This window comes from Coregonus clupeaformis, chromosome 16 (genome assembly GCF_020615455.1).
Source record: "Coregonus clupeaformis isolate EN_2021a chromosome 16, ASM2061545v1, whole genome shotgun sequence".
NCBI classification, from domain to species: domain Eukaryota; kingdom Metazoa; phylum Chordata; class Actinopteri; order Salmoniformes; family Salmonidae; genus Coregonus; species Coregonus clupeaformis.
Window position 1 is genome coordinate 53797992 of NC_059207.1, and position 23287 is coordinate 53821278.

The following is a 23287-nucleotide window of genomic DNA, read 5'->3' on the forward strand; positions in this document are numbered from 1 at the left end:
TTTTACCTCTAATTAGGATACACTTATTGTGCCACAGAGGGGCGTGAAGCAATTTATAAAGGTCCAGATCTATGTATCTTACCCCACAAGGTTCTAGTGTTTGTAACAGTGGGTTGATCCTTCAGTTGTGGTCTTACTGTGCCAAAAATTCAAAGCCAGGGGAGACTCCCCCACAGGCTCAGACTCCATCTGGTACCAGCCTGGTTTAGCCCGTCCCTTTATTTCATCCATTTTAAGAATAAGGCTGTAACGTAACAAAATGTGGAAAAAGTCAAGGGGTCTGAATACTTTCCGAATGCACTGTATACCTCTAGCAAAATTGGAGTAATAATTACATTTACTAGACGCTCTTATCCAGAGCAACTTATATGAGCAATTAGGGTTAAGTGCCTTGCTCAAGGGCACATTGACAGATTTTTCACCTAGTCAGCTCTGGGATTAGAACCAGCGACCTTTCGGTTACTGGCACAACGCTCTTAACCACTAAGCTACTTGCCCCCCCCCAGTCTCAAACTTTTTATAACAGTCAGAAGGGAGGATTGTTAGAAGGTGTATTCTTGATAACCTGAGAGATCTCTCCAACCCTAAATCGTGCATCTAAATAATCTCTATCCTTATCTGAGAGTTGTGGTAAATTCAGGTGTGCAAAAAAGCTATCCAACTTTTGTTTGACCCTGTGATGTATAAAGGTGGTTGTAGAAGCCTCTCCACTCCTAATTTATCTGCTTCGAAGAGGTAGAAATTGTAACATTTTGCAACCGTATGCCAGCTATATGGTTCCTACTGTTTTACAGCTTTAGTCTGTATGTCAGCAAGCGGACAGGTTTTTCACCCATCTCCCAGTAAGATTGGTTAAGGCGGAACAGTGCATACTCAGCTTTTTTTATGATATAATCTATTATGCTTATATTTAGTAGCAAATATCTTGTTTAACATAGTTAGTCCTTCACCTGATAACGTAGCATGTTGACCATGATGGGCTGCGGTCGGCCTCCCTCTTCCTGCTCTCTTCTGGGTGGGTCTGCGGGGACTCTATGTGCCCTCTGTATCTCAAGTGGCCTCTCAAACTGGCATTCCAGCATATTCAGGATTTCCCTCTGTAGGAACTGTATCATGTCTTTGTTTTCTGTCATCTCAGGAACGCCCAAGATTTTTATATTACAGCGATGCCCTCTGTTATTCAAATTATCAACATGGTCTTGTAGTTTTTGCGATTCCTTCTGGATTTCGTCTACCCGACCTTTCGTTGTGACCTCGCCATTCTCCAATGTTGCGACACGGTCCTCTGCTTTGCTAACGCGGTTGGTCAGTGTATCGATTTCCCCTTCTATTTCCTCCATCGTGGTCTTGATTTCTGATGTATCTTGTTCAATATTTTGGGTGGAAAAACGAATTGCTCTGATTTCGGAGGTAATAACCTATCTGACCCATAGGCAGCCTCCATGTTCTTGCTAAGCTTGGACGGTTGTGTCTGTAGTGAATCCTTTACGCGCTGTGATTTGCGGCTATCCCGGTTAGACATTTGTTATTTTTGGTTGTATCAAAATGTGCCTTTCACTTGTATGAGTACAACTATGGCCTAAAATGGGTAAATATCATTGCCAAAATCGATTTACTGTTGTGTTCGACGGAGCTCCTCAACTACACAGCCATCCTCGTCGAGAGCACACGTGACTCCCCCGAGGCCTCCTTCATTCTCCCTCACTTGTTGTTGTTGTTTGTCCCTAATCCATTTTATGTGTTTCTCTTTGTGTCTCTCAGGGGCGAGTAGAAGTGGAGGCCGGGAACGAAAACATGAAGTTTGAGACAGGACCATTCTCCTTCTATGGTGTAATGGCTCTCAGCGCTCCCACGTTAGGCAAGTCCTCTTTCTCCTCCATTATATGCTCTGTCTGTTTCTCTCTCTCTCAAAGCACAACTCTTTCTCTCTGCTTCCCCCCTCTCTATCTCTCTCTCTTTCCTCTCAATTCAATTACATTCAAAGGGCTTTATTGGCATGGGAAACATATGTTGACATTGCCAAAGCAAGTGAAATAGATAATGAACAAAAGTGAAATAAACAATAAAAAATAAACAGTGAACATTACACTCACAAAAGTTCCAAAGGAATAGAGACATTTCAAATGTCATATTATGGCTATATACAGTACAGTATTGTAACGATGTGCAAATAGTTAAAGTACAAAAGGGAAATAAATAAATGTAAATATGGGTTGTATTTAGAATTGTGTTTGTTCTTCACTGGTTGTGGCAACAGGTCACAAATCTTGCTGCTGTGATTGCACACTATGGTATTTCACCCAATATATATGGGAGTTTATCAAAATTGGATTTGTTTTCTAATTCTTTGTGGGTCTGTGTAATCTGTGTAATGTGTCTCTAATATGGTCATACATTTGGCAGGAGGTTAGGAAGTGCAGCTCAGTTGCCACCTCATTTTGTGGGCAGTGTGCACATAGCCTGTCTTCTCTTGAGAGCCAGGTCTGCCTACGGCGGCCTCTCTCAATAGCAAGGCTATGCTCACTGAGTCTGTACATAGTCAAAGCTTTCCTTAATGTTGGGTCAGTCACAGCGATCAGGTATTTTGCCACTGTGTAGTCTCTGTTTAGGGCCAAATAGTATTCTAGTTTGCTCTGTTGTTTTGTTAATTCATTCCAATATGTCAAGTAATTATGTTTTGGTTTTCTCATGATTTGGTTGGGTCTAATTGTGTTGGAACCACCAAGACTCTTCCTAGAGCTGGCCGCCCGGCCAAACTGAGCAATCGGGGGAGAAGGGCCATGATTAGGGAGGTGACCAAGAACCCGATGGTCACTCTGACAGAGCTCCAGAGTTCCTCTGTGGAGATGGGAGAACCTTCCAGAAGGACAACCGTCTCTGCAGCACTCCACCAAACAGGCCTTTATGGTAGATAGGCCAGACGGAAGCCACTCCTCAGTAAAAGGCACATGACAGCCCGCTTGGAGTCGCCAAAAGGCACCTAAAGACTCTCAGACCATGAGAAATAAGATTCTCTGGTCTGATGAAACCAAGATTGAACCAAGATTCGGCCTGAATGCCAAGCTTCATGTCTGGAGGAAACATGGCACCATCCCTACGGTGAAGCATGGTGGTGGCAGCATCATGCTGTGGGGATGTTTTTCAGCGGCAGGGACTGGGAGACTGTTCAGGATCAAGGGAAAGATGAACGGAGCAAAGTACAGAGAGATCCTTGATGAAAACATGCTCCAGAGCGCTCAGGACCTCAGACTGGGGCGAAGGTTCAGCTTCCAACAGTACTACGACCCTAATCACACAGCCAAGACAACGCAGGAGTGGCTTGGGACAAGTCTCTGAATGTCCTTGAGTGGCCCAGCCAGAGCTCGGACTTGAACCTGATCGAACATCTCTGGAGAGACCTGAAAATAGCTGTGCAGCGACATTCCCCATCCAACCTGACAGAGCTTGAGAGGATCTGCAGAGAAGAATGGGAAAAACTCCCCAAATACAGGTGTGCCATGCTTGTAGCGTCATACCCAAGAAGACTTGAGGCTGTAATCGCTGCCAAAGGTGCTTCAACAAAGTACTGAGTAAAGGGTCTGAATACTTATGTAAATGTGATATTTCCGTTTTTTATTTTATCCGCGCACGCGCGTAGCTTAAAGGGAACATTGGTTGTATGCCCCATATACATAACATTCTGTTTGTGGCAAAACATTTCTTTAATAATTTTTAATTCAAAGTTTTGAATCAAGCGTTGTTTTTCGTATCAGTTCATAAACATGTGCCACGGAATCGGCACATCCAAAATCTCTTCCCAACTATTTTGCAACCTGTATGGCACCGCCATCAAAATGTTTTGGTCCTCAAATAAAACAGCCAAATTTGGTCTTTAATAAAGGGCAAACAAACAAGTTTCCTACCTTCTCCCCCTTCCACTTGCCTCCTTCATTTTTGTGGTAATGCTGCAATCAGTTGGTTGTAATTTTGGATAGAGCGCACGCGCCACGTCTATATCTATGGGCACAAGCACTGTTCATGACACAAACAGTTCACACACAGTTCTTGTTGGCGGAGAGAACATTTTGTAGGTTTAAGACACATTTCCTGCAATTCTATACATTTTGCCATGGGATACAGAGAAAATTATGTAGTTTTAATGCTAATTTCCATGTGGGGTCGCCTGATTTCAAAATGGGGTCAGTTTTGTTTTCAAATCAGTTTCGGAATACTGACTGTCCAAACTGACTGTCTAAACAGCAAGTTGAAATGTGGCTTGAAATATCCAATTCCATGTGCTTTTTGGCTGTTCAGACTGCAGGAAAAAGAACAGATTCGATTGGGATATGCCCCAAAAAAATTATTTGAGTCACTTCAAACTGCAAATGTGAACAAGGCTTAAGACTCTGCACCACAATGTGCACCTGACCTTCATTACTGCACTGTCTGGCCCACACCAACCGAAACACACATACACACATTGATCGTTACACACTCACTCATGCATCTTCTTTGCACTTTGAAATTCAGCGTAGTTGGCATATGCAAGCTCTACAGATTAGGTACACCTGCAGAACATGCCTCTACGGTGTTTTATAAATCCAGGTGGATCCACTTCACTGAGGCACTGGCATCGTATATTATTCAATGGCAACCTAACATTGTGAATTGCGACATCTGGTGGTATCAGTGTGAAATGAACAGATTTCTGGTTTGTGACTTGTAGGTGTGTGTTTCTCTCTGTGTAGTAACTCTCCTAACCCTTCTGACTTTCTCTCACAGGCCATTTGAACCTAAAGTGGATATGTGTGTGTTTGTTTGTGTGTTTGCTCTGAGAAGTTCGTTCTCCAGACCATGTCTCTTGCATTAACTGTATTAATCTCTAGAATGCACCTTTGGCTGGTTCGACAGTAGTATTCACATTATTCACATTTAGCCTACCATTTCATTGCAGTTTTACCTGTGTTAGAATGTGTATGCATTTTTTTTTGTGCCATCACCATATCCTTGTGTGCATGCATCTGCAGTGTGTGTTTGTCCTTTTTGCTGACTCTAATGCTACATTTTATGTGTGTGTTTTTCAGAGTTCCGCTCTCCGTCCCACATCAGTGGTTTGAACAGGACAGCATCTCTGAACGCTGAAGATCGTACAGAGTCTCTGTCTATCAGCGGCAGCAATAGCCAGCTCAACGCTCAGTTCACCGTCCCCTCACCAAGATACACCCCTGACTTTTACGTACGAGCTCTCACAGACCTGCAGTTTGTCAAGGTAAGGAGGACCATCAATCCATTGTAGAAATCTAACACAACAAGGTAGCTAAGGTGCAGAAAGTTAAGAGACTGAACTCTCTGCATAATTAGATCAAAGCAAATGCCAAGGTTTCGAAATACAATACATTTGAAAGGATTCCCATCCATAACCTACAATGATCATTGTTCCTCTTACTCTTTTAGTCTCGCTCTCTCTCCCTCCCTCCCTCTCTCCATCCCTTTCTCCTTCCTTCTCTATCCCTTTCTCTCAGATATCGCAGGCCCAGTACCAGAACGGTGTGATGTCGTCTCGTCTGGACTCCACCCCCCATTCACCTGACTTCGGCCATCCTAGTCTGGAGGGTACCACGTCCCCTGTGGGCACCACCACTCCCAGCCTCCTATCCTCCGACACCCCCAACCCAACTCCCACCCTGGAGACCGCCCCCCTTCTGGTCGACGAGACCACCTCCCTAATCAATGAGCAGAACTGTCTGCCCCACAACCAGTCAGAGAGCAGCATATGACAAACACTAGTACACGTACCTATATACAGTTGAAGTCGGAAGTTTACATACACTTGGGTTGGAGTCCTTAAAACTTGTTTTTCAACCACTCCACAAATTTCTTGTTAACAAACTATAGTTTTGGCATGTCGGTTAGGACATCTACAACAGCAAAGGACCTTGTGAAGATGCTGGAGGAAACAGGTACAAAAGTATCTATATCCACAGTAAAACGAGTCCTATATCGACATAACCTGAAAGACCGCTCAGCAAGGAAGAAGCCACTGCTCCAAAACCGCCATAAAAAGGCCAGACTGCGGTTTGCAACTGCACATGGGGACAAAGATCTTACTTTTTGGAGAAATGTCCTCTGGTCTGATGAAACAAAAATAGAACTGTTTGGCCATATTGACCATCGTTATGTTTGGAGGACAAAGGGGGTTGCTTGCAAGCCGAAGAACACCATCCCAACCGTGAAGCACAGGGGTGGCAGCATCATGCTGTGGGGGTGCTTTGCTGCAGGAGGGACTGGTGCACTTCACAAAATAGATGGCATCATGAGGAAGGAAAATTATGTGGTTATATTGAAGCAACATCAGTCAGGAAGTTAAAGCTTGGTCGCAAATGGGTCTTCCAAACGGACAATGACCCCAAGCATACTTCCAAAGTTGTGGTAAAATGGCTTAAGGACAACAAGGTATTGGAGGGGCCATTACAAAGCCCTGACCTCAATCCTATAGAAAATGTGTGGGCAGAACTGAAAAAGCGTGTGCGAGCAAGGAGGCTTACAAACCTGACTCAGTTACACCAGCTCTGTCAGGAGGAATGGGCCAAAATTCACCCAATGTATTGTGGGAAGCTTGTGGAAGGCCACCCGAAACGTTTGACTCAAGTTAAACAATTTAAAGGCAATGCTACCAAATACTAACTGAGTGTATGTAAACTTCTGACCCACTGGGAATGTGATGAAAGAAATAAAAGCTGAAATAAATAATTCTCTGTACTATTATTCAGACATTTCACATTCTTAAAATAAAGTGGTGATCCTAACTGACCTAAAACAGGGAATTTTTATTTAGATTAAATGTCAGGAATTGTGAATAACTGAGTTTAAATGTATTTGGCTAAGGTGTATGTAAACTTCCGACTTCAACTGTACCTTGGGAGTTACTCTGCTTAGAGACCTTCTCCGTTTCCAGGAACACACTGTGGCCATCAGGAGTGACAGAAAGGGGATAGCAGGCAGACTTGATGGAACCTGTTTTTCTTTCGTGCTTATTCTACCTCCTTAGAAGAAATTGCTTTTCTTTCTGACGTTTATTGTGTGTGCGGCTAAATGTGAGTGCCAAAATCCTGATGTCTTGTTGTTTGGAGCTAAATAGTGTCTGTTGTAAATATGTACCATTTGTGTTAAACTTGCAAGCTAGCTAGCTCTAGCATTGTCATCTGGAATGCAATACTATTTAGCATGCTTATTAGCGATTAGCGATTAGCATTTGTTAGCGTTTGTCTGTGGTGCTAGGTTATTTTCTGTTGTAGATCGCTCACAGGCCCGGCGCCACGAGGGTGCAAAAGGGGGCAATGCCCCCTTAATTGGAATATTGTGCCCCCTCAATTTTGTATTCCTATTTTGTCCCACAATCTGCCCCCTCCGTCATGCCCAACCGATTTGTTGTGTATGCTTCATTCATGCAACTCCCTTGCATGCATCATACGTATGTCATACACATTTTACCAGTTGAAAAAAACTATTTTGATTGGCCTTCACAGTAATTTTGATTGACCTTCACAGTAGAAGGGCGGGGTAAATTTGACGGTTTAGGTTTATTTTCAAAGTTACATACTACGAAAAAAATAAACATTCACTGCGCAGCTGGATGGAATTTAGCTAATGTTAACAGTTAGGTAGGTAGGAGGTACAGCCCTCCTGTAGCTCCGTTGGTAGAGCATGGCACTTGCAACGCAACGGTTGTGGGTTCGATTCCCAAGGGGGAGCCAGTATGAAAAATGTATGCACTCACTAATTGTAAGTCGCTCTGGATAAGAGCGTCTGCTAAATGACTAAAATGTTAAATGTAGCTGATAGTATGATGGATATTAGAAAGTGGCTTCTCCAGGGCACAACGGCAGCATCGGATCAAAGAGGGGAGGAGGAGAAGCCTGCCACAGAGGCCAAAGGTAAGGCTGCTGGGCCGACGCTAATCATCGAGGCCAAGGCCGCCGAGCCCAGCAGCAAAGGCACCTGCGCAACCATCTTGCAGCCTGGTGACATAAGAGGTAACCAACCTGAGGAGGGGCCTGCAGCCGCCAAGACCGAACCTAGCAGCAGTACTGCCAGTATATTACAAGCACCGACGCCTCTGTTAGTGCCTGATGACCTCGGTGATGAGGAGCCAGCCCAGGTTTGTCTGGGGAAATTCCCAACCCGCCTGTACTGAGGGAGAAAACGGGCATTTTGTTGCGCGTGGTTCAAAGGCAGAGGGTGACTGGAATATTCCTGCAAAGCAGATGCAGTTTGATGAGTTATGTGAGAAATACAAGCACACGGACACCCTCGCTCCAAGCAAACGGCAAAGAGTAGTGAGTAGTAATCTGAAAGAATATGTGGTGGAAACAACAATGGGCCAGCAAGAAGAGGATAATGAGATAGAGTGCAAAATACTGTTTTTCAGCATTCTGGATGCTGTACTGGGAGAAATGTCAGCAAGATTTAACGAATGAAACAGCCAACTAGTTGAGGCCCTGTGTGCCTTGCACCCAGAGAATGAAACCTTTATGGATGTGGAAAAGGTGAAAGCACTGCTGGAGTTAATCTCAGATTTGGGGAAAACTGAGTTTACTGTCGCATGCCAGTTTCTACAGACTGAAATCGCCCGATCTGGAGAAGAAAAATGGACAACGCAGAGAATTTTGGATAGATACTCCGGGCCTCTAACAGCAATGTCTACTGTGATGCTGGGATTAACATTTGGAGCATCCACGGCAATGTGCGAGAACTTTTTTTCAACATTGAAAAACGCATTCAGTGAGCACAGACGGAGCATGTTGCAGAGGAGGAAAGCGCAGGTGATTCAACTGGCATTTGAGAGGGATCTTACAAGTAAATTCCGTAGGGAGTGGAACGAGAGACTGCTGAAGAGGTTCAACACAGCATCAAGGCGGCTGCAACTCTTTTGAATCTGGGTAAGAACAGGCAGCCTGGCTGGGCATGTATTATTTTGTTATTTGCTAGCATTTGGAAATGCGTGGCAAACGTCAGAAATAGGAGTAGACGTGATTTTATTTGTTGGCGTTGCTGCCAAGTCTACTGCTTGATTTCTGTGATGTGTGGATTGGAAATGTTTAGTTTATAATATAATCGGATTGTTTTTAATGTTGTTTTATAATGTAGAAGAGGTGCTTTGCATTACATTGATGAGGGTGGGCAGACCTTGACCATTGGTTGATTAACGATGTAGCTATAGTGTTGCCATAAACAACTTGTTGCTATGGAATACTAATTTCTCTGTTATCATACGCAGCGTAGTACGGCACTCTTGTGGGAATACAGCTTGGTAGCTGCGTCCAAGCTGCATTGTACCGATAAGTCGTGGTAGTGCATTGTACATTAATGTTTGCTTTCCACGATTGGAAATGCATTTTATTGGCATGAGGAAGTGTTATTATGGTAATTAGCAACTGTTTTGCATTGGATTGATGGGTATTGTGCATGTAGCTGTGTAGCGTTGTCATATCTTGCTATTTATGAATTGTCCACGTTTGTAAAGCGGTGCAGTAGCCTGTATTCTTGCTGCAAGACAGCCGTGCGTGGCTGCAAATACATTGTGTGTAATTGCACTATCGATTATTATCCATCCAGTGTTATCAGCAAGCGAAAATAGTTGTGCCCCCTTAGTCATTTCTGATGCCCCCTTGCCGAGTTAATCCTGCCGCCGGGTCTGATTGCTCATGCTTTTTATGTTTTATAATGTGTAGATATTTCTACATTGCTCTATTGTTTATTTGTGCATCTAGCATGTGTTTGGGTCCACATAGCCTGTTTAGTTTGTTGACATGCAAATAGGCATATTTTTCCCATACTATGCTATAGCCTAAGTTCTCCTCTTTTCTTTACAGAACCACAATTCGTATCAGAGAGAGTGGTGTTGTATGTGTGTGTGTGTGGACCTTCATTAAACCTTTGAACTGGAACTACTGCTTCCTCGTGTTCTGAATGGACACCCTGTGGTGGTTGCTACCAGCCTAAAATCCAGCACCTACGTTTTTTAACCCTTTTTATTAGTCCACGAATTCATAAACAACCCATATTTTTCGACACCCAGCCGCCATCCCCGTCCACAAGACCCTAGCAAAACTGAAACCTACTTGAATGTAACAGAGATCACTGTTGTCCCTAGTGACCAGTTTCCACGTCATCTCCCGACGTCCTAAGACATGGATGGACGTCGAATACTGACTTGTATCACGGGTGACCTGACTGAACAGCGCTAACTGTTGCCCCTAGTGGCCGGTTTCCACATCATCTTCCAACGTCCTCAGACATTGATGGCTATCGAATACTGACTTGTATCACAGGTGACCTGGCTGGTATGGGCATCACCGCTCCTGTCCTCCCAAGGCATTCTGACAAGCACATAGTAAGGGGATCCCCCGATTGACACAACCAGGAAGGCTTTTATACAAAAGTCCACGCCCTTAATTAACAATCACCCCTGGCAGACCAACAAGGGTGTGTTCAAAATGGGTTGACAGTTCTACCCCGTAACATATGCATGTACAGTGCATTCTGAAAGTTTTCAGACTCCCTGACTATTTTTCACAATTTGTTACGTTGCAGCCTTATTCTAAAATGGATTAAATTGTTTTCTTCCCCTCATCAATCTACACACAATACCCCATAATGACAAAGCGAAACAGGTTTTTTGAAAATGTTGCAAATGTATTAAAAAGAAAAAGAAACATTTACATAAGTATTCAGACCCTTTACTCAGTACTTTGTTGAAGCACCTTTGGCAGCGATTACAGGCCCGAGTCTTCTTGGGTATGAGGCCACAAGCTTGGCACACCTGTATTTGGGGAGTTTCTCCCATTCTTCTCTGCAGATCCTCTCAAGCTCTGTCAGGATGGATGGGGAGCGTCGCTGCACAGCTATTTTCAGGTTTCTCCAGAGATGTTTGAACGGGTTCAAGTCCGGGCTTTGGCTGGGCCACTCAAGGACATTCAGAGACTTGTCCCGAAGCCACTGCTGCATTGTCTTGGCTGTGTGCTTAGGGTCGTTGTCCTGTTGGAAGGTGAACCTTCGCCACAGTCTGAGGTCCTGAGCGCTCTGGAGTAGGTTTTCATCAAGGATCTCTCTGTACTTTGCTCCGTTCATCTTTCCCTCGATGCTGACTAGTCTCCCAGTCCCTGCCGCTGTAAAACATCCCCACAGCATGATGCTGCCACCACCATACTTCATCGTAGGGATGGTGCCAGGTTTCTTCCAGAAGTGACGCTTGGCATTCAGGCCAAAGAGTTCAATCTTAGTTTCATCAGACCAGAGAATCTTGTTTCTCATGTTATTTTGCTGAGGAGTGGCTTCCATCTGGCCACTCTACCATAAAGGCCTGATTGGTGGAGTGCTGCAGAGATGGTTGTCCTTCTGGAAGATTCTCCCATCTCCACAGAGAAACTCTGGAGCTCAGCCAGAGTGACCATCGGGTTCTTGGTGACCTCCCTGACCAAGGCCCTTCTCCCCCAATTGCTCAGTTTGGCCGGGCGGCCAGCTCTTGGTTGTTCCAAACTTCTTCCATTTAAGAATGATGGAGGCCACTGTTTTCTTGGGGACCTTCAATGCTGCAGAAATGTTTTGGTACCCTTCCCCAGATCTGTGCCTCGACACAATCCTGTCTCAGAGCTCTACGGACAATTCCTTCGACCTCATTGTTGGTTTTTGCTCTGACATGCACTGTCAACTGTGGGACCTTATAGAGATGGGGGTGTGCCTTTCCAATCATGTCCAATCAATTGAATTTACCACAGGGGGACTCCAATCAAGTTGTCGAAACATCTTAAGGATGATCATTGGAAACAATATGCACCTTAGCTCAATTTCGAGTCTCATAGCAAGGACTGTGAATACTTACGTAAATAATAAAAAATATATAAATTTGCAAACATTTGTTTGTCATAATGGGGTATTTTGTGTAGAATGATGAAGGAAAGAAACAAACAATCCATAAGTACCAAAATGTGGAAAAAGTCAAGGGGTCTGAATACGAAAAACACTGTATATTATGTATATATATTTGGCTCTGCAGTTGACCATTCATTTTATAGATTACACAATTGGTTTTTATATTGATCAATATATGTTTATTTTCTCACTTTTATATAAAAAGGGCCATGAGAGTCAGATTCAGACAGATTGTGGGAGGCTGTAGGTACAGATGCCTGTTAGAGAGAACTTATTCAGCCTACTACAATGAGAGGTTCCTATGTTTGGTGTTGACTGGCATGTGTCATCGGAACTGTATGCACTGTAAAAAAAAAAAAAAAAAAAAAAAAAAGTTGTTTAAACTAATTATTATTAAGTAACTTTCCACAGCCTTTCATTTTTTGTTTACTCAACTTTCGGTCCAAGTGCTACCTGAACTATAAAACAAATTATAATTGTTGGGCCAAAAAGTGGGCAAAAATTCAGTCCATTTAAATTGATGCGTTCGCTCAACTTGTTTCATACTGGTATGTTCATTCAGCTATAAATTATCATTGGGGCATCTTAACTAAAAAAGACTGTGCCGCTGGTTACCTACCATACAATCTTTCCAACTTATTTGACACGCGATTACATTGTGCATGTTCATTTATACAGTGATTGTTATTCAACATGTCCTCACCTGGGATTTGAACTCACAACCTCTTGGTTCATGGCATTCTGATCTTCCTGCTATGCCACCATGTCTGTGTAAAGTGTTAGTTAATGCGACTATTCTCTCCTCATTGATTTACTTTACTTATTTCAGCAATTTGAGGGTTTTCTGTATGGTTGTCTAATGTTGGTGGGTCATATTACTCTGTTTTAATGTTACTCCTTAATCACTATGATAAAATAAATAATTTTACTTGAGTGTACTTTTAAGAGAGCTGAGATTTACTTTGAAGTGCAAAGTGTAGGAATACAGGTGAAATCAGTCATTGACACAGACATGGTGGTGTAGCAGGAAGATCGGAATGCCGTGAACCAAGAGGTTGTGAGTTCAAATCCCAGGTGTGGGTTTTGAATGTTAATTACTGTACAAATGAACATGCATAATGTCAACGTGTGTCAAATATGTACGTTGAAAACATTGCATGTTAAAAGCACTGTGTATGTGTAACTAGTTCCATAACCATTTTTAGATGCCCAAATAATAATTTATATTTGAATGAACATATGAGACAAATTAAGCAAAAACATCATTTTAAGTTGACTGCATTTTTGCCTACGTTTTCTTAAGTTTTGGCCAACAATTGTTTTCGGGTTCCAGTGTGGTTGCATAAATTCAAGTGTGTGTGTTATGTGTGTATCGGTGTGTGTTCTGTCCTTCCCTCTGTCGCCACTGTAAAGCCACACAACTCAGGGAGCCTCAGATAAACAGGTAGAAGCACCACCAACAACAACCACATGTGTAGCAGACAAAGACCAATCAGAACAAAGCATGTCAAAGAGAAAACAAAGTCATATATGTTATAAATATCTAATAATACTATATTGAAAGAGAAAATGCTATTTATTAATTCCATGTATGCTGGGAGAAAAAAACACGTCTGTTGGTTTGTATCTGTGGATATTCATGCCAACATGTATAGTAGATTAGTCATCTTTATGAGTTCCTATAGACTTCTATGGTTAAGTCCTAAATGGAAGACAGCTTCTCCTTTTCCTAAAGTTGACGATGGATTCATCAGAGATGGACCTCCAGTGTGTGTTGTGATTAAGACAATCAATATGATTATGAATGTGGGAGATGTGTAGGGTACATTATTATAAAAAGGGAAACAAGAGCTCTTTCCTGCTTTGAGAGGGAAGGGGGACTGGGGGACCATGGTAAGAGGCCCTGGGTGTGAGGTTTTGAGGAGGAAAAGCTTTAGGGTTTGTGTCTGTGTGGCCAAGTGGCAATCACACCCGGAACGGTAACCAAAAGAGAAAAAGTCCTCCTGTCCTGACAAATAGACCTTCACATACGTAATTTACTCCATTTATTTTGCATAAATAGTTTCGTTTTTTTGCATTGTTGTAAATTATTTTGTCCGTTTTTTATAACCTAGCTATTTTATTGAGAATATCTTTTATCACAAGATTCCTTTTTAAATGGAGCAGTTGAACATGGTGGTATACAATGGACGGTTGGTAGTCCAGTCCAGTGTAATGCTTTAGTCTCTAGACCACCAATCTCATCAGTCCAAAGTCATAGATCGATGATATTTGAAGATTATATTTTCCAGACCTGACCAGCACATTTGCCTATGTACAGTGGGGAGAACAAGTATTTGATACACTGCCGATTTTGCAGGTTTTCCTACTTACAAAGCATGTAGAGGTCTGTAATTTTTATCATAGGTACACTTCAACTGTGAGAGACGGAATCTAAAACAAAAATCCAGAAAATCACATTGTATGATTTTTAAGTAATTAATTTGCATTTTATTGCATGACATAAGTATTTGATCACCTACCAACCAGTAAGAATTCCGGCTCTCACAGACCTGTTAGTTTTTCTTTAAGAAGCCCTCCTGTTCTCCACTCATTACCTGTATTAACTGCACCTGTTTGAACTTGTTACCTGTATAAAAGACACCTGTCCACACACTCAATCAAACAGACTCCAACCTCTCCACAATGGCCAAGACCAGAGAGCTGTGTAAGGACATCAGGGATAAAATTGTAGACCTGCACAAGGCTGGGATGGGCTACAGGACAATAGGCAAGCAGCTTGGTGAGAAGGCAACAACTGTTGGCGAAATTATTAGAAAATGGAAGAAGTTCAAGATGACGGTCAATCACCCTCGGTCTGGGGCTCCATGCAAGATCTCACCTCGTGGGGCATCAATGATCATGAGGAAGGTGAGGGATCAGCCCAGAACTACACGGCAGGACCTGGTCAATGACCTGAAGAGAGCTGGGACCACAGTCTCAAAGAAAACCATTAGTAACACACTACGCCGTCATGGATTAAAATCCTGCAGCGCAAGCAAGGTCCCCCTGCTCAAGCCATCTCATGTCCAGGCCCATCTGAAGTTTGCCAATGACCATCTGGATGATCCAGAGGAGGAATAGAAGAAGGTCATGTGGTCTGATGAGACAAAAATAGAGCTTTTTGGTCTAAACTCCACTCGCCGTGTTTGGAGGAAGAAGAAGGATGAGTACAACCCCAAGAACACCATCCCAACCGTGAAGCATGGAGGTGGAAACATCATTCTTTGGGGATGCTTTTCTGCAAAGGGGACAGGACGACTGCACCGTATTGAGGGGAGGATGGATGGGGCCATGTATCGCGAGATCTTGGCCAACAACCTCCTTCCCTCAGTAAGAGCATTGAAGATGGGGCGTGGCTGGGTCTTCCAGCATGACAACGACCCGAAACACACAACCAGGGCAACTAAGGAGTGGCTCCGTAAGAAGCATCTCAAGGTCCTGGAGTGGCCTAGCCAGTCTCCAGACCTGAACCCAATAGAAAATCTTTGGAGGGAGCTGAAAGTCCGTATTGCCCAGCGACAGCCCCGAAACCGGAAGGATCTGGAGAAGGTCTGTATGGAGGAGTGGGCCAAAATCCCTGCTGCAGTGTGTGCAAACCTGGTCAAGACCTACAGGAAACGTATGATCTCTGTAATTGCAAACAAAGGTTTCTGTACCAAATATTAAGTTCTGCTTTTCTGATGTATCAAATACTTATGTCATGCAATAAAATGCAAATTACTTAAAAATCATACAATGTGATTTTCTGGATTTTTGTTTTAGATGCCGTCTCTCACAGTTGAAGTGTACCTATGATAAAAATTACAGACCTCTACATGCTTTGTAAGTAGGAAAACCTGCAAAATCGGCAGTGTATCAAATACTTGTTCTCCCCACTGTATCTATCTATTGAATAACGCTGTGACATTATCATTTGACCCAATCTATAGTAGTGGTGTGACGCGTGTGATAGAAGGAGTCAGGCGCAGGAGAGTAATACGCGTCCAAAGAGTTTATTCCGTCGATAAACAGTTGCGCAAGCATGCGACAACAAAACTCAGGGGAAATATCTACCCTGGCAACAACAAGGTAAGGGTAGCTCAACAGCGCTACACACAACTCACAACAAACAATCACCTACACAGACAAGGAAGCAGAGGGAACACTTATACAATGACTAATTGGGGATAAGGACCAGGTGTGTGTGATTAATTAGACAAGACAAGTGGAGTGATGATAAATGGATCGGCAGCAGCTATTAAGCCGGTGACGACGAACACTGAAACCTGCCCGAACAAGGAGGGGAGGCAGCCTCGGCGGAAGTCGTGACAAGTGGTCCAAATGCACAACATTGTTTTACCAAATAATAACTTTATATTTCCTCTAAATTGATCAATGTTTTGTAAATCAAACAACACAGCAGCACTGCAGAGTCCAAAAAGGACACAGTCACCAAATTGATATATTCTCTGTCTAAAGTAATATCTTTACGCTGGACTGGTGGGTCGACACTCACCTCCTTTAAAACAACAAGTGTTCACATTGATCCTGGAACCAAAACTGGACTGTGATCCCTTAAAGCTATGATCCCTTATTGATGTCACCTGTTAAGATCCCTTATTGATGTCACCTGTTAAATCCACTTCAATCAGTGTAAATGAAGGGGAGGAGACAGGTTAAAGAAGGATTTTTAAGCCTTGAGACAATTGAGACATTGATTGTGTATGGGCAAGACAAAATATTTAAATGCCTTTGAACGGGGTATGGTAGAAGGTGCCAGGCACACCAGTTTAAAGGGTGTCAAGAACTGCAACGCTGCTGGGTTTTTCACGCTCAACAGTTTCCCGTGTGTATCAAGAATGGTCCACCACCCAAAGGACATCCAGCCAACTTGACACAACTGTGGGAAGCATTGAAGTCACCATGGGCCAGCATCCCTGTGGAACACTTTCGACAGCTTGTAGTCCATGCTCCGACGAATTGAGGCTGTTCTGAGGGTAAAAGGGGGTGCAACTTAATATTAGGAAGGTGTTCCTAAGGTTTTGTAGACTCAGTGTAGCTTTATTATTCTTTTTTTTGATGGGTTGTGGTGTAGTGATGAATTCTGTCTATTTGATGTGGTGTAGTGATGAATTCTGTCTATACTTCCCTTTTTTAAATAAATTGGAATGATTCAGGGTTAATACGTCATGTTGAACCGTTCAGAGCAAATCTGAGGCTGACAGGGAACTAGCCAGACACAGGGAACTATAGAAATAAGAGGTGAATCCTAACTTCAAATTAATGCATGACTAAGGCTACTTCCAGATTATTTTGGATTTTTGCACGCTCATCACGGATATAGGCCAAAAGCATAGGATTGGTGTAAGCGTTGGCAAAAGGGAGCTTCCACCATTGCTAAATCCATGCAAGGGAATGCGCAAGTGCACACTTCGAGAGAAGGGTGGAGAATTGGAACATGGCCTACTTGACAATTGGACATACAGTGGGGAAAAAAAGTATTTAGTCAGCCACCAATTGTGCAAGTTGTCCCACTTAAAAAGATGAGAGAGGCTTGTAATTTTCATCATAGGTACACGTCAACTATGACAGACAAAATGAGAAAAAAAAAATCCAGAAAATCACATTGTAGGATTTTTAATGAATTTATTTGCAAATTATGGTGGAAAATAAGTATTTGGTCAATAACAAAAGTTTCTCAATACTTTGTTATATACCCTTTGTTGGCAATGACACAGGTCAAACGTTTTCTGTAAGTCTTCACAAGGTTTTCACACACTGTTGCTGGTATTTTGGCCCATTCCTCCATGCAGATCTCCTCTAGAGCAGTGATGTTTTGGGGCTGTCGCTGGGCAACACGGACTTTCAACTCCCTCCAAAGATTTTCTATGGGGTTGAGGTCTGGAGACTGGCTAGGCCACTCCAGGACCTTGAAATGCTTCTTACGAAGCCACTCCTTCGTTGCCCGGGCGGTGTGTTTGGGATCATTGTCATGCTGAAAGACCCAGCCACGTTTCATCTTCAATGCCCTTGCTGATGGAAGGAGGTTTTCACTCAAAATCTCACGATACATGGCCCCATTCATTCTTTCCTTTACACGGATCAGTCGTCCTGGTCCCTTTGCAGAAAAACAGCCCCAAAGCATGATGTTTCCACCCCCATGCTTCACAGTAGGTATGGTGTTCTTTGGATGCAACTCAGCATTCTTTGTCCTCCAAACACGACAAGTTGAGTTTTTACCAAAAAGTTCTATTTTGGTTTCATCTGACCATATGACACTCTCCCAATCCTCTTCTGGATCATCCAAATGCACTCTAGCAAACTTCAGACGGGCCTGGACATGTACTGGCTTAAGCAGGGGGACACGTCTGGCACTGCAGGATTTGAGTCCCTGGCGGCGTTTTTGTTTCTGGTGTCCTTTGACAGCTCTTTGGTCTTGGCCATAGTGGAGTTTGGAGTGTGACTGTTTGAGGTTGTGGACAGGTGTCTTTTATACTGATAACAAGTTCAAACATGTGCCATTAATACAGGTAACGAGTGGAGGACAGAGGAGCCTCTTAAAGAAGAAGTTACAGGTCTGTGAGAGCCAGAAATCTTGCTTGTTTGTAGGTGACCAAATACTTATTTTCCACCATAATTTGCAAATAAATTCATAAAAAATCCTACAATGTGATTTTCTGGATTTTTTTTTCTCAATTTGTCTGTCATAGTTGACGTGTACCTATGATGAAAATTACAGGCCTCTCTCATCTTTTTAAGTGGGAGAACATGCACAATTGGTGGCTGACTAAATACTTTTTTCCCCCACTGTAATTAAGGAGCTACGGCTCTGAGGATCGCAGGTTAAATCCCAGTGCTAGGCACTCTTTTTTGTTTTGTTTGCTTTTACCCTATCTCAAACCTTCATCCTTACCTTAACCATTTGGAATGAATGCCTAAACTTAAGTTTAACCCTGTCCCTAATTAACCCTAACTTAAACCGCTCTGAATTAATGACTGAACTTCACTTTTGCGCAGTTTGACCACATGGCGTAATTAAAATGGCAAGCCATGTCGTAAATCTATTGCTGCAGTTACGATGAGGGGTGGCGTTTTATTTGGAGATTGAGTTGCCCTTTCTACATTTTGAATGGGCCCAAACTATATACTACTACAGATAGGCTTAGTTCCAATGTCAATTCTAGCATACAGATGTAGGATTTTAATTTGAGCCAGTTTGCTACAGCAGGAAAATAATCCTGCAGCAACAGGAAATGTGGATTATAATTAATGTGCATTTTTGTAGGGGTTGATACATTTTTGTAAGGAAATTTCAAAGTGGAAATTACAAACTTCAGAAGCCTTTTTATACCACAAATACTGTACACTACAAGCGTATAATTTTTTTTATTTATTTTTTTTATAATGTCCTGCATTGCAGGAAAGTGCTCCTGCAACAGGGTGATCCAATTAACATCCTACATCTGTACCACTTACAGTAGTGTGCATGCGCTATACATTGCTAGTGTGGATATTGGAACTGATGTTTGACTACTGTACTATCATGAACAAAAGCACTTTAGAATGGAAGGAAGTATTCCTGGCTTGTTAACCAATTGCCAATGTTGCCACCAACATCAGTTTCTCTGTCTAGTATGCATGTTGTAAGGCTGTTATCAGCCATGACTGTAAATACTGTATTATTTTCATTCCAGCTCTTTACACAGGCTGCATCCCAAAATGACACCCAAATTCCTATGGACCCTGGTCAAAAGTACTGCACTACATAGGGAATAGGGTGCCATTTGGGATGCAGACAGATCCTCCCCTCTCCCTTCAGAAAGCAGATTAACAGTGGATTGTTTTGTTTTTGTCGTTGTTTTAGTTATCTATCTGGTTCTGCAGAGAATGGTATATGTCCCAAATGGCACCCTATTCCCTATATAGTGCACTATGTAGGGAATAGGGTGCCATTCGGGACGCAAGCTATGGGTCCTCTAGACTCTTGTTTCTGTCCATGTTGAGTTACAAAGTCGTGTCGTGTCCTCCCCGACGCCTCCTCCACCCCACCCTAAAGTTCACAGGGTTTGGGTTCAGTCTCTGGACTGTTATTTTTGTACCTCAGAACACTGTGTCAGTAATCATGGGAAAACAATCGTTTTTTTATTGTTCAGAGAGCTGATGGTGTGACTTTTGAATTGGGTAAAACATGTAGCCTGGTCCCAGATCTGTTTCTGTTATCATGTCAACTCCTTCTCCTGCCAATGTTTGGTATGACAAGGAGTTGACATGATAGCACAAACAGATCTGAGGCCAGGCTATAAAACAAGTCCTCTATTTTCTGTGCTCTAACTTAAATAATAATGTGTACATACTGTTTTAAAATTACTGTTTTAACACGTTTTGAAGACGAAAAAAGTTATGAATAAACCTGAGATATATTTCTCTTTTTAAACTTTTGACCTTTTTGCTCCTGATTTCTGTTCAGTTGTTATCAAAAGTGTGACACCTTTGCGGTAACACTTTCTATGAAGCACATATGCATAATGTATTATACATGTACATGTACCCATAATGCACTATGATAGAGTAATAATGCAGTATAAGCATAGTTATAGACACATACAAAGACTCGCTATCACGACTTCCGCCGAGGCTGCCTCCCCTCCTTGTTCGGGCAGGCTTCGGCGTTCGTCGTCACCAGCTTACTAGCCACTGCCGCTCCATATATCATCATTCCATTTGTCTTGTCTTGTCAATTACACACACCTGGTTCATATCCCCTCAAGAGTCTGTGTATAAGTGTTCCCTCTGCCCCCTTGTCCTTGTGGGTGATTGTTGTTTGTGAGAGTAGTGGAGCTCGGTGGAGCTACTCGTACCATTTTGTTGCCAGGGTAGATATTTCCCCTGTGCCTATGTATTGTATGGAGATGCCGTTACAGTGTATTGCCAGGGTAGATAGTTTCCCCTGTGCCTGTTTCGTTTGTCGCTATTCCAGCGTATTATGTGTAACGAAGGAATAAACTCTGTATTCGGTGATTACCCTCCTGCGCCTGACTCCTTCCATCACACTCATCACACTCGCATAGACTAATAATTCCGTATACCAATACTCCTAAAGCATTATAAGAACAATCATAATTACTTATAATGTAAAGCAACATAGTGCTTCATAATTGCTGGTCACTTTTTCCTCAAGGATCATACAGCATTATAATGAGCATCAGTGTGATGCATTTCTAACGTCTTTGTCAATAAGCAGTACATTATTACTGCATCATAATCTTTGTTATGGATGGTGTGTAATAGCATACTTATAAGCCCCTATAAAGGCATTTTACCCTTTGATTAAATAAATGTTTAACCCCATATGATTTAGATTGACATTTTAGTAATTTAGTAGACGTTCTTATACAGAGCGACTTACAGTTAGTGCATTCATCTTAAGATAGCTAGGTGGGACAACCATATCACAGTTACAGTAAGTAAACTTTTCCTCAATAAAGAAGCTATCAGCAAAGTCAGTGCTAGTAAGAAAAGCCAAGTGTGAGTGTTAGTTTAAGAAAAGCAAGGGTGTTAGTTATATTTATTTATTTTGCAGGGGGTATGACAAATGTATGCACTCACTAACTGTAAGTCGCTCTGGATAAGAGCGTCTGCTAAACGACTAAAATGTAAATGTAAAATGTGCTGTAGGATTAATGGGCAGGGACTCATTCCACCATTGGGGTGCCAGGACAGAGAAGAGCTGTGACTGGGATGACTTGATAAGGAATGATGTCATGAGTTTGCATGTATAGTCCCCTTTCCAGTACACGACACACTGACGTCAGGCACGGATGCGGGCTATTCTTGGAGGTAGAAAGAACCCCATCGCCATCTACACCAATTCAAAATAGCCTAGATTTATGTAGTTATTAATTCTAAACAAAAACACTTTTTGGGGTTCTCATGTGCTTACAATGTTGTTTTGATTGTTGCTTGAACAGTCGATAAGATTATATTTGGTTGTGATCTTTGTAAAATAGCCTACCTATTTTGGATGCCGCAATTGTTAGCTAGAATGCTAAAGTTTATTGAGCTAGCCAAAATAGCAATTTTACTGGTTGAAGTTTAAGTGTTTTTTAAGTATAATGCAGTAGATTTGCGATAATGACACAAACGTCATATTAATCAGGACATTCATACGAGCCTTACAATCCAATTATAGTCCAAAGTAGTATGAAATGCACTCATAAGCAACATGTAAATGGAGGCTTTTTTTGCTGTCAGTCTATGAGAACTCCCCGTGTTCTGCAACCAATATGGCTCGCATCGCCCTCCTGTGGCAATATTTGCAAACACAGAAAGGCGTCTATAGTATGTGACATGGGCTAAAGGAATGTCCATTCACTGTCTGCCTCAATCAGACCGACAGCATCATTGCCTTGCAGAAGCAGTTGCAGCGTGTTCTGTGTTGTGCATACGTTGGATATATCCAATGTATGCATCAAATTGTATGGTAGATGTTAGATACAGTACATGTGTTCAGTATAGTTGCGTAGCTACGAAAAATGGTTCGCAATGATGCTGTCGGTCTGATCCAGGCATAAGTGAAACTGACTCTTACTAAATTAGACTGCCATTCTTTTCATATTACGTATCAGCATTACTTATTATTTGATATCATGCATATTTATGAGTGCCTTTTAATCATGTGTGTTAACAACGATTGCCTTTCACTTAATTTCTTACATTCTCACGTGTGAAATCGAATTGAATTGCATGGACTATTTTGCTTGCTTGTATCGTGTGCTGTGATTCCACAGATTGGCATGGAATGAAGTGGCATTGAGACAGCTGTTGCCAATTCCCTATCACCTCCTTCCTCCCCAAACTAATTGCTAAACACACTCTAGAACTTATCTTCAGGTGCCATTCGGACCAGGGGCCTCTCGAGACGCAGATGTCCACCTCTTTGCTGTTCGCCTGCTGTGGGAAAATGACACAAACCACAACCCTCTCTGTAGCACTATTAAAGGAAAGTACTTGTTTCGAACGTGTGAGTGTGACTCCAATTGTTTGTTTTGTGTCCCCCACGACCACAGACACGGGGGTCACGCCCGACACAGCTACAAGAGGCTACACCCAACACTACCACACATCCGGGCAGGTGCGGAGCGAGGAACAGCTGGCGACCTGCCTTCGACTACCGAACCTGCCATTGACAACCGAACCAGCCATTGACTAACGACTCCTGCTGGGTAGAGCGCAACGAACGAACATTGACCACCGCTCCGTGAGTAAATCAACTCCTGTGTTAGTTTGCCCCGGTGCTCATAGTTGGCCTATAGCCCTAAATCCTAGCCCTTTTATGCTTTCTAATCGGGCCATATTA

At 42.6% G+C, this 23287-nt stretch overlaps 1 pseudogene; it reads left to right on the forward strand.

The window, feature by feature from the left end:
• Window positions 1–5789, forward strand: part of LOC121584243 — a 43586-nt pseudogene extending 37797 nt beyond the window's left edge.
• Window positions 5790–23287: the final 17498 nt, after the last annotated feature.